The sequence below is a fragment of the Harpegnathos saltator genome, unplaced genomic scaffold (genome assembly GCF_003227715.2).
Source record: "Harpegnathos saltator strain DR-91 unplaced genomic scaffold, Hsal_v8.6 scaffold652, whole genome shotgun sequence".
NCBI lineage: Eukaryota > Metazoa > Arthropoda > Insecta > Hymenoptera > Formicidae > Harpegnathos > Harpegnathos saltator.
The window spans coordinates 221,357-233,845 of record NW_020230485.1 but is presented as its reverse complement, the minus strand read 5'-3'; the positions used below and the strand labels follow the sequence as shown (position 1 = coordinate 233,845).

Genomic DNA, 12,489 nt, shown 5'->3' with positions numbered 1-12,489 from the left:
TGAGTCCCCTCGCGAAGAATCGATTTTTCTCGATGCTGCAGGTTCGTTTATCTCGGGATTTTGAATATTTTGAGTATCGTTTCGCTTTCATAATATTTGAAGGGAAGAAAAGTCTCGTTGCGCGATATTATGAAGCATTACAGAATTATTCTGATTATAAAAGGAGAGAGGGGAATCCGTCCGGGTTTAATTTAATCCTCGACGAAATGAAGAATATTTTCCAACGTGGAACTTTCGAATTACGACTCGTAATTCGGTCTCACAATCGTTGACACTTTATATATTTTTAATACTTTAGTTCCCTTCATTGGCGGAATTTTATGCTATGGAATAAGGAAGCGTTTCCGATAGGTGAAACGGATGATAATGGGCAAAATGAAAAATTAATATTGATGAAAGTTATGTGGATGATATGTTTATTTGTTGTAGCAAACCGCTTGACACGATGAAATATTTAGAGGACGTCAGTGAGAATATTTTCTACGCGTGCGATTTCACGGTGTTCAAACAAAAAGCCATTCGAAATCCTGAGCGATACATGTGTCTTCGTTCATTATTTAGAAAGATTAAAGCACAGATTTCGTGGCAGGTAAACGATCGATGTAACAGATGTAAAAATTACACTGCGTTTTCACGCGCTCCTCTCCGTTCCGCTCCGTTCCGCTCCGCTCCGCTTCGCTCAGCCTTCGCTCAGCCTTCGCACGGGCTACGCTATAAGCGGCTTACGTGTCCGCGAGCGATACGATCGGTATTTTATCTCTAATCGGCCAGGCCGATTTATCCGGATCGATTCGTAATTTCACCGGTGACTTTCGCTTCTCTTCTTTGTCGATTTCTTTTCACGCGAGACACTCCTGTTCTTCACATAGGAGTCGGGACCCAAAATGTATGTTTGCCGTTATTGATAACGACTCGCGCCGCCAGCTGATAGGCGACTCATTAGCGGTGTGTTCACCCAGGAATAAATATTCGCTGTCCTCGTCGGTAATTGTTCACTCGACTCGATTCGATACGACGCCTCTTGCGTGTGCGCCACGAGCATTTCGCATGCGCGTCTTGTGACAATCTTGTGACAGCGCGAGGATTTTCGACGGTGTTCGATATCTCGCGGCTGTACTCGACATCGTTCACCGCCGAACGAAAGCAAAGAGAGGGAGAGAAAAAGAGAGAGAGAGAGAGAGAGAGAGAGAGAGAAAGAGAATGAGAGTAACAGCAGTGATTCAGCGCGCAATAAAACGGAGGATCTCGCTATCGTTCGGCCGCACGCTTATCTTTTATCTCTGTGTCATCGGCAATTAGGAGGAATGTGCGACAATAATACGTCGCGCCGTTAATTAAGAGCGAGCGAGCGAGTGAGCGCACGCGGATGTGCGTCTCGAGTACGGCGATTCGCATTATCATAATTGCGATAAGCGCTGTTTGCTGACCACGTTCGCGTTCCTTGTTCCTCGTGTTCCTCCTCCTCCTCCTCCCCCCCTTCCCCCCGCCACTATTACGTGAACAGACATTTCCTCATCGGTGTCATTCGCTGCTCGAGAGAATTCGCCCCATTCGGTTTCACCGTAAATCCCCGTAATGAGAGGAAAAGCGTGGATTCGCGCGTTCTCGACAAACGATATATCCGATATATATCTTCCGATACAAGGTGTTTCTTCAGCGATTCTTCTTGCGTCTTCCGCGGGAAGGTTATTGCGGGCCGTTTGTTGACGCTGCTGGAATACCCGATGTGTGGAGGATCGACATGCAAACACGGCGATCAATGAGCGGCTGGTCAATGCCGAGCTCGCTCGCACTTTGTCCCGCGCCCGATGCGTTGCATTTGAACAATTCGGATATTTTTCCACAAGTCAGCGACTTGAGATATCTGTATTCTTCGATTCGGCAGGAAAACAAATTCAGGAAAACATTGCCCGGCACCTCTGAATTCGCGCGCGCGCGCGCGCGCGAATTCTCTCTTATTCTTCTCCGCGCTCTGCGCGATAGCCAGACGCAATGACGCGATGCTTTCAAGCGCCTCGTTACCGAGACTTCCTCTTACGTCATAGACACTTGTGCAGATCCTTCCTTCTCGCACACTTCGTTTGCGGCCACCTAGACGATTCTATCGGTCTCGCGAAGAAAGAGGTTCCTTGATCCGCTTCGCGGCGGATTCGTTATGCGCGCGAAAGCTGCTCCACTTTTACCGTAGGCGTGCGCGTCCTCCTCGTCGTCGTCGAACAATTTGTTCAACGAGAAACAAGGTATCGAGAGATGATGTATCTCTATCAATCGCCGGCGATCCAATTTGTAACAGAGCGACCAGTCCGTTCCTCCTCCAGTCTTCGATTACTCTGTAAATTTCTCGGAGAGGAATCTGATTGAAAACGAGTGAAAGGCCATTTGTACGCGACATAATAACAACACCGCCACCTGGAAAATTGTCAGGGTGAATGCTTCATTCCAGCCTAGGAAGCCTAGGAGCCCTTGCGGGCGAGTGTTTCGATCAGTTTCTTCCGAATATGTTCCTACAGCGGAGAGTGCACTGGATTTCAATCAAAACTTGGTTTCTGGGAATCTTTTACAAATGTCGAAAATATTCACCTGTTACTTTTTAGTTAAATTTAATAACTGATCTAAATAAAATTAAGATGAAAAATGTGAAATATATACCTGTCTGAAGAGTATTCATCAGAAAAACAGTTATATCCAGACCAGAAGGGTGTGCACAATATTCATTTAACATTTAAGCGCTCGTAATAGGTTGCGTTTTCGCTTATTGCGCAAGCGGATAAAAGCGCATCTTTATGATCCGATATTTTCTGTTTTATGCAAGCTGTTTCGTAACGGTTCTAGGAATTTGTTAGTAAAGGTGTCTAGTTTATAAGTAATTGCTAGAAATGTTTTCATTTTATCATTCATTTTTTTATTTTTGTCCCTCTAATTATTCATTTTGAACCACTTCATCAGCGCCGGTCCAAAGTGGAGACTCGCTTTGAGCGGCTCCGCTCAAATCGAGCGAAACTTCACTGCACGCGATACACGCGAAAACACGCAATTTAGACAGAACGAAGTCTCCCACGGCTCGAAAATATTCCAAATAAATTTCGTTCCACACTCGACGGCGTTATCCATTTCCTAACTTTCGCAACATTGTAGCGTGAATTTCGACCTGTAACGAACCATTAGATGCCCGGCCGAGATGGGACCGGCTCGTGTTTTTCCGACGCCGTCGTCATCGGCTTGCCGGGTCGTGACGGACGATAACCCGTTCTATTTTCGCACTCGTGTTGTGCAAATCGCAACAGAATTAGTCTCTGCCGGCCGTGCGAAATTAATTGTGATTAACTAATTAACACAATAGCGTGAGGCGCCGATAAAGACGCTCGTTGTGCACTTCCGCGATAAGAGGAGAGCGCGTCGCGAAGCGGAATCGCCGAGTGCGATGGCACTCGAGCGCGCGCAATGACGAAATTGCAACACTCGATCGGGCCGAAGCAAGCAGGACAAAAGGAGAAAAAAGACGAAAGGCGGGTCGCGAAGGGGCGACGCTCCAAGGTGACGCTCGGTCAAGTAACTCGTCGCGCTTTTCGCCGAAACGGGACTTTCCCTTCGCCGCCAACTCGCGGAATGACGTCGCGTGGGATTCGAAATAGTCATGGCTGTTTTATTAATAGCACCCGGCACATCATCGCGCGTACGTGCACTCGCTGTGCGAGAAGACCGAAACGCATAGGATCCGCGACTACAGGCCGGGGGGTTCCCGTGAAAGTGTACGCGCATAAACGGCAAAAGCGACGAGACCGGCGGTGAAGAAGAGGCGCGGGGGAGGACCCGCGAGGGGAGAAAGACGGAAGATCCGCTTCGTCCTTTTGCAAGATCGGACACCGACATTTCATGACATTTCATGGAACGCTTATGTCATCACGCTCGTTTCCGAATATCGCGCGCACATGGGAGAGGCGAGAAAAGAGAAAGGGATTAGTCATAGGCGCGAGGGAGAGTGGACGACGAAGAGATGCGTCCGGTAAGAGCGCGAATGCGAACGATGACGTGGACCAAAAAGATCGACGTGATGGAGATTCGGCGGAACTAGTTTCACCGGCTTGGCGCGGCCCTCGCGCGAGGGGAAGAAAAATAGGGAGAGAAAGACGAGTCGCAGGTGACGTGAAACTTTGAACGCATTTAAATGAGACCACGAGTCTATGAGACGTTATGAAAATAACGATGAATGAATGAAATATAAATCTCTGGTTTCTAAAAGAAGGATCTTACTGTTGAAGCTTTAATTGACGGCTCTTTGTAATCCACCGTTAATTATCCTCAAGATTTCCGGTCGTGCTATAAACCTTACCTCGAACGAGCCTTCTTTACCTATGCCACTCAGAAATAAGTGAGGCCGTGTTACACGAAGTCACGAACACGATTAATCGCGAAGGCCCATCTAAGGCCGGCACGTAGATCCTCGGACGTCCTCGGGACGATACACTGAGAATATTATGCTCACTGTGCCATGCCAATGTCGGCGTCGTGTACAAGCCGCGCAACGCCTCCGTATCGTTCGAACAATCGCCCCACATTCACACGTTCACTGCCGCGGCTGATTTCCACGGATTATTCTGAAGCTCGATTAGAATCCCAGTAATTGGCGATGTTGCACAAGCGAATATGCGGTCCAACTAGTGTCACTTCTTATCGGTCGAGCGTTCGCGAGCGCATTCGTTATATTTTATATCTTATGTAAGAGATATCTTTTCTTCTAGTTATGTAAAACTTACATATGCAATTTATAAATTTCTTGCTATTTGTTTTATACAACATATATAACATACGGAAGTTAAAATCAACGAGTCATGTCCGAGCATTGCCGTTTCTTCCCTATCGATTATGCATTTGTGAACTTTAAATTTTTCATTATATTTCATCACGAGAAATATTTTTTTTAACCATGTGGGATTTGCACATAATTTATGAGCGACTAGTTATTTCTTTTATATAATGCGTAACACACGGGCGTTATATAAAGTTTACGAGAGGTATCGCATCGCTAGAGGTCACCGATCGCCTCGACGGCAGTCGACGTGTTCGAAATCGACGTCGATTTCCGCCTGAGTACGTCGACAGAAAAACTTCCTCCCAAGGGTGAACTGAGAACCACCGTACCCCAGCTGTATCATTCGGCGAAGGTTCCCTCCGTGCGTTTATGCGCGATTTGCACGAGCGGGAAATGCGTCCACCGACGCAAAAGTGGGTCTACTCAGGGAACGAACATTTCGCAGATACGACGTTTCATAAAGTCCCCCGTCGTGGAAAGTCGTCGTATTAAACCCGCCCCGGTAGTCCCCCTTTCTCTCTCTCTCTCTCTCTCTCTCTCTCTCTCTCTCTCTCTCTCTCTCTCTCTCTCTCTCTCTCTCTCTCTCTCTCTCCTCTTCCCTCTTTCGTGAATAAGGCGACCCAAGAAGTAGAAAATGGTTCGAGGAACGGGTGTTTTGTATGCGACACGGTTCGAGCTCGCGGCCGAATATACATCCGATGTAGTCGCGAATGCCAAGAGTACGGACGACTCGATCGTTCTCCTCCCGTCGTCCTCCCCCGCACGACCCGGGATGCCGTAGGACGACGAAGTAAATAATATATATCGTTGTTACCTCGGCGTATTTCTCGATCGGGAATCCCTTTTGCGCGCGGAGATGAGAAATATTTGGAATTTTTCCGCGCGAATTCGCCGTGCGTCGATTTGCACGTCCGGCTAATGCGATCGTTGACGCGTCCGAAATCGTTCGCAACGCAACGCGAAAATATAAACTACTGTAAGTTTCTGAAACCGCGGGGCAATCGGCGTTAGATCGAACGGTCAACGCGAGCGTAAAAAGAACGATCACAATCTTATCACGTGGCGATAAAATCCGATCGCTCGGGCTCACACCCACGCGCGCGGACTTGCGGAAAAACGTAATGGTCATGTAATTCAAACCTGACTTTTTTTTATTTTTTCGTTTTACGCGTCGGGCTGTCAATCGTCGTCGGATAATTCACGTCGCGTTATCTCGAGAGTTCCTACGCCAACAATGTCACGCACCATATTTATCCGATATCGCCCGTAATGTCTCGAGACACGAGTAACGAAATGTAACGTTGCGTTGACGTCACAATGCAGCATAAACACGCGCACGGTATAGCTTTATGCATTTTTAACACTTTCGCTACCGGCGCCGTACATGTGTGACGTAACGATCTTCCGCGAGACACCGGACTCGTATGTGCGCGACGGCGAACATTTCTCTCCCTCCGTTTTGATCAAACTTTGTCTATTTTACAGAGTTGTGTAAAAAAGCGAAAAAAAAATGAGATAGAGAGGGCTCTCCAAATGATAGCGAATATGTTAATTAGGTTCAAAAGTTGCGTCAGCTATGTCTCATATTGCACAAGGGCTTTGATTAAATACATACGAGATAACCCGCGATAATAACTGATAAAGATGTGACGAAAAGCGCGCGACAAAGACCGTTGTAAAGTTACGACGGTCCACGATATCTTTAATTCGGGTCTATTCCCGCGGAAGGTACAGCAAAGTGTATTCGTCAAATAGAACTGTTTGCATTGTCAAACTTTTACCACGTCCACGATCGTGTACAATCATCAATAAGGTGATCAAATATTTTTCGGCTACGTTCTACGTCTAAAGCAATAAAAGGTACGTACGTAGAAGCGGAGTACGTAAATAGAGACGGAGCAAAACGTTACGTTATATTACACGTTTTAATAAATTCGCGATCACCTTCTCATGAATATCTAATGGTGATTCTGATCAAGATAAAAATCTCCTGACATGAGAATTATGAGAATTATGAAACGAATTTCTTCCATATGGGCAATATTTATAAATGTAATGAATTTATTCACCAATTTATTCGTGAATGTAATGAAACCGTGACATGAATACCTGCCGCAATTGCCGTTCTTATTCAAATACGCCGTCCTTATTCAAATGAATTCCTCGAAATGTCGCGCTTAACGAGATTGAATTTTTCACCGACCCAGCGCAATATTCGTTTCCCACGTTTTCGAGTAAGTCGGTATCGGTAAGTCGTTATCAAACTCGGACAGATGGTCTCTTGTCCCGTCGGTATAACCGGAATAATATCTCGGATATGGGGGTGATATAGTGAACTGTTTTTTCCAGTCTTTCTTTTTTTTTCGATAAATTAAATGATGAACGACGGAGTGGAAGCGTCAGTATTGGCGCGAACGCGCAAAGTCAAGGTCGCTAGATCGAGCAAAATAAGACCGTAATTTACAACGGATGTATAAGGGCCAGAGCACAGACTTCTGCATAACGCATAATACACAACGCATAAGAGAACAAACCAATTAGTTTTCTTCATTTCCCTCCTCAGGACAGAAATGAAGAACTCTGATTGGTTGATTCTCTTATGCGTTGTGTACTATGCGTTATGCAGAAGTCTGTGCTCTGGCCCTAAATCTCCCGACTCGAGGGACTGGCTATTTCTTCTAAAAAAACAAGCTACGAGTACGTATGTGTTGTCAGCTTTCATTTTTTCTCGATGTGTTTTTCAGTCGTGTTGAACTCTATCAGGTCAATCAGGTCAATCGGAAAGTCCCGTTCGCTTTTTTGCAAAACGTATGGTTTTATTTAAGAAACAAAATGAGAAAGTACATCAATAAAAATATTATCCATCGTTAGCGATGACTTTTTTCCATTTTTTGGTCAACAAGCGAATTGCGCGGCGAAATAATGACTCCTTATTTGTGGAGGCTATTTAGTCAGATACCTATTTTTCTACGTCTTCATAAGAATTAAAGCATTCGTCAGCAAGTGCGTTGTGTGCCATCGACGGGAACGAATGGTAGTCAGAAGGGGCACAGTCTGGTGAATAAGCCGCCCGTGGGATAACACTTCCCAGCGAAGTGCTTCTAACGTTTCCTTGACAGATTTTGTGACGTGAGGCCGAGCGTTGTCATGAAGCAAAATCACTTTATGCTGCCTCGTTTCATATTCTAGTCGTTTTTCGTGCAATGCTCGGTTCAAACGGATCATTTGTTCTCGGTAGAGATCTCCTGTGACTGTGTTTGACCACTTTTCAACAGCTCATGGTACAGCACACCCTTCCGTGGATATTCCGCTTTGGCGTCGATGTTGAGGGTTGACCGGGATCGCAAATAGTCTTTCGACGTTTGGAGTTGTCTAAATAAATTCATTTTTCATCCCCAGTGATTGAAGCAAAAGATTAACAATGTTACCGATGCAAACGTATACCTTTATATACTGAATGTTGTTGACAGATGTCAAAACAAACCATTAAGTTTTGTTTAGACATTAGAGATTAACGATAGTTCTAGTTACAGCTAGTGCCGCTAGGACGGAGCTTTCTGGTTTACCTAATATCAATGGAAGGGGGCTTTGCGCCGTTACGAGCGAAAGGTATTTAGGAGAGTACGCGCATAGTTCTCGTTTCAGTTGCAAAAGCTACAGCGGTTACGTAGTGCGCGAATCGAGGGTTAACGGCGATTCGTATGTTTACACGAGACTCCGCGGTAAGTAAAGGGGCAGCGAGAATTGATGCATGTGCATTACGTGAGTATAGATGCGAAAGAAAGTGCTTCCGCGTCGGTCCGAGACGACGCTCGCGCGGTGCCGCTTGCATAATGCTTTCCTTGCCGATGGAAGAAAGTGTCTTGTTCTCTCGTTCTCTCCTCACCCTCTTGCTCTCCCTTTCTCTCGCTCGTTCGCTCTAACTCTCCTTCTCCTCGACATGGTCGGCGATGCGCCGATGCAATATTCCGAGAAAATCCGCAGTCTCGAGACGAAAAAGTCCCTCCCTCTCCCTCACGGTCTCTCTCGGTCTCTCCTCCCCTTTCATTTTTCTTCCGTCTCCTTCTGCTGCTCTCCCCCGTTTCGTTGGTCGTTTCGACATAAATGTCTGTGGAAATTCGCAGCACCGTCGAGACAAGAACGTTTCCCTCGGGCGAGCGGAAAAGCGTGCGAGCGGATCTCGCCGGGTAAATAAATAGCGAGCGAGTGAGTGCGCGCGAAGCGAGAACTCCTTTGTTACAATTGAGTTTAAAGCAACACAGCTGCCTCCGGCAGATTCAATTACAGACTCTTCCGTCGTTGCGTACACGAACGAGAGCGTGTCCTGCCTGTTTAAGCGAATTGTGCATCTCTGCTTCCTTTTCTCGGAAGCGGAACTTCGCCCCGTCTCTCTCGCCTCTCACCTGGACGCGCGCGCTCGCAATCGTTTCACCCCACTCGGCTGCCATTGACACCTCCTTCGCCGGCGACCGCTGGCGATATTTATTAATATTCCCATTCGCGCAGCGGAGCTAAGCTGCGAATCGATCGTTCGACGCCCCGGCGAACCGATTCGCTCATCGTGAAGCATATTCGCGCTCGTCTCGTCGCGCGGGGACGATTAGCGAATTTCCGGCCGCGGCCGCTCGCGCTCGGCCGCACCGCTCACGGTGTTGAAATTCGAGTTCGAGTTCGAGTTCAAGCGTCGAGTCGCCGTCGACGCGAGCGCGACAGTTCGAACTGTGCCGCGCAACCCCGTGATCGACCTCCTCCCCGTCGATAGCCTCGCTCGACCGACCGCGCGACAGTTTCACCCTCGACTTCAACCCTTCAACCAGCGGGGCAGCGCGAGAAACGACTTCCGCCATCTGGCGCTGACAGTCGGCCCGACCCGACCCGACCCGACGCGACGCGACGCGACGCGCGAGTATTCACGCGTGACACGACGAGACCGAGCCAGTGTGTCTCGCCCTTTCCGTTAGGATAGTTCGCCGCTTCACCAGGACGGGGAGGCAAACTTGGTCGATCGAGGCCGGCGTGAAGTGTGCGGAACGTGCGCGCGCGGAAAAGCGCACACGAGGTAGGAACGAAAGAAAAGAACACAGAGAGCGAGAGAGAGAGAGAGAGAGAGAGAGAGAGAGAGCGAGAGAGAGAGAGAGGGAGAGAGAGAGGGAGAGAGAGAAAATTCCCGCCCGTAATCTCGGTGAGTCTATTTTCAGCGCAACATCCCGCACGCCGGCGTCCGCGTTTCCGTTGACACCGCGCTGGCCGGCATGACAGAAGGGAGAGTGAAGCGAGAGCGCGTCCCTCGTCTCCGTCGTCGGCGTGTCCTCGCGCGCCGAAAGTCGGCCGTGAAGCCCGACGAACCGCGGCGTTCTCGCGGTATTTTCCGCGGCGCGGGATAATACAACGCGGAGTAGCCGATTGAGATCGTGAAAATCGCGAGAGCGAGCAAGGCCCGAATCTTGCGGCAGAATCTCTGTGTGAGGCAGAGCGGAAAAATAAAACAGAATTCAACGCGAGGTTTTTCAGATCGTGACGACCGATAAAAACATGACTTCGAGGCGAATTGGACCGGTCCGATACAACGCGGCTTCTCGAGACGCGACAGATTGTTGCAAACGTGCGCGGACGAAGGGGGAAGAAGGGCTAGTCACCGAGGACCCGTCGACGGAGCGTGCGTGAATTCGTCAGCATCGAAATGTGATGAGGACGACGACGACGACGCGTGCCGGGACGAGAGGAAGACGCGCTCTCGCGTCGCACCGCCTGCTTTCGCTCCGAGGAAAATCGCTGTCACCCGGGGATCATCTTTATCGAGCAAGACGCGTCGCGTAACTGGGACGTATCCGCACGAGAGTCCAAATTCACAGCGTGTTCAGCGGCGATTCATCGATCTGTCCGTTCGGATATTCGTTGTTAATTGTACAATACGACGCTCTACGACGTGAAAGACCTTTCCGATCTCAAATCCGATTGAAAGGTATGAGTGTGTAGATTCTGACACCGGGTGAGCTGGCTTTCGGTGCTTTCTCTCAGTGCGCGAATGACAAGAATTCGATAATAAATTAGTAAACTGGCTCCAATGAAGGAGCCAATGAAAGTGTAGAGGTACGTAACATCATCTGGATAACACGTTGGAAGTTAAACTGTCGTTTAACGACCGATTATCGCGATATGTTCATGACAGCTGAAAACTTATGTGTCCTCTTCGGTCTATTTTGGCAGCCGGTCCAATTCGCCTCGAAGTCATGTTTTATCGGTCTGATCGGTCACGATCTGAGAAACCTCGCGTTGAATTCTGTTTTATTTTTCCGCTCTGCCTCACAGAGATTCTGCCGCAAGATTCGGGGCTTGCTCGCTCTCGCGATTCTCACGATTTCAATCGGCTACTCCGCTTGAAAATTTAGCCTCGGTTCGAGGAACTTTGCGTTGAATTATTTTGATATTATTTCGCTATTTCGCTTGAAAATGTCATCTTGCTCGCTGGCGCGCAATTGTGAAATACTTCTACATGTGACTCACTTTCTGCACGTGGCTCGTTTCCGCAGTGATAATCTTAATTACACCGCATAAAGGCTCGCGCTTGTTCTATAATTTCCGACACTTTAATACGAGCGGGCCAATTGCAAGTTTCTCATTTATCAGAATGCGAGCAGTTTACGCACGATAATTTTACATTTAATGTAAACGTTACATTTTATTATGTGCAATAATTTCACGTGCAGTCACTCGGGAAATGGGCAATTAGAAATAATTGGAAATAATACACTGCTCAAAAGAATTATGGCGTAGATAATTTATTGCCGAAAATTGGCCAACCTTGACTGGCGATTACTTCGCGAAAAATTATTGTAGACTAATGATTCTTGTTTCAAAATGAAGCTTGAAGTCTCTGTTTTAAGAATGTATCTCCATTTTTTGCACGCGATACACCCTTAATCCCTGTAACCCCTGACATCTGAGGGCATGTTTGGTATACCGAAAATTGCAAAGTTTGACAGAATGCACGGACGTGGACAATTTTTTTTCGGGGACGCCGTTTGCATCGTCATAAAGTTCAAATCTTCCCCTTCAATTTGAAAAAAAAGTGGAGTCGCTACAATTTTTTTTCGCCCTTCAAAAATATCGTTGTTTTTAGCTTTCGGGCCAAGTGTGCACGCATGTGTGTGTGTGTCCGTGACAAAAGAAATAAGGACTCCGTGACTCGTCACAATCGATAATTGGACTGTTTCCACAATTGATAATTACTGATCAATAATTACTGATCAATAATTACAATCAATAATAACCTACTTTGGCCCGAAGGCCAAAAGCAACGATATTTTTAAAAGGCTGTAACTTTGAGAAAAAATATTGTAGTGACTCCATTTTTTTGCAAATTGGAGGGAATGATTTGAACTTTATGACGATGCAAACGGCGTTCCCGAAAAAAAATTGTCCACGTCCGTGCATTCCGTCAAACTTTGCAATTTTCAATATACCAAACATGCCCTCAGGTGTCAGGGGTTACAGGGGTTAGGGGTGCATCGCATGCAAAAAATGGAGATATATTCTTAAAGTAGAGACTTCAAGCTTCATTTTGAAAGAAAAAAAGAATCATTAGTCTACAATAATTTTTCGTGAAGTGATCGCCAGTCAAAGTTTCCAATTTTCGGCCAATTTTCGATAATAAATAAATCTATGCTATAATTCTTTTG

At 47.1% G+C, this 12,489-nt stretch overlaps 1 protein-coding gene across 5 annotated transcripts in view; it reads left to right on the top strand.

The window, feature by feature from the left end:
• The window catches only part of LOC105181319 (putative fatty acyl-CoA reductase CG5065), a 32,326-nt gene that overhangs the window by 8,221 nt on the left and 11,616 nt on the right, over positions 1-12,489 (top strand). The window contains exon 1 of one of the 5 annotated variants that reach the window (XM_025304850.1): positions 8,490-8,532. The exons of 1 other annotated variant lie outside the window; for it this stretch is intronic. The gene's annotated coding sequence lies outside the window, so the exon portion shown is untranslated. Of the gene's footprint in view, positions 1-8,489; positions 8,533-9,693; positions 9,870-9,970; positions 10,901-12,489 lie in introns of those variants that run through there. 3 more of the 5 variants (XM_011138014.3, XM_025304851.1, XM_019840538.2) reach the window with 3 other exon arrangements.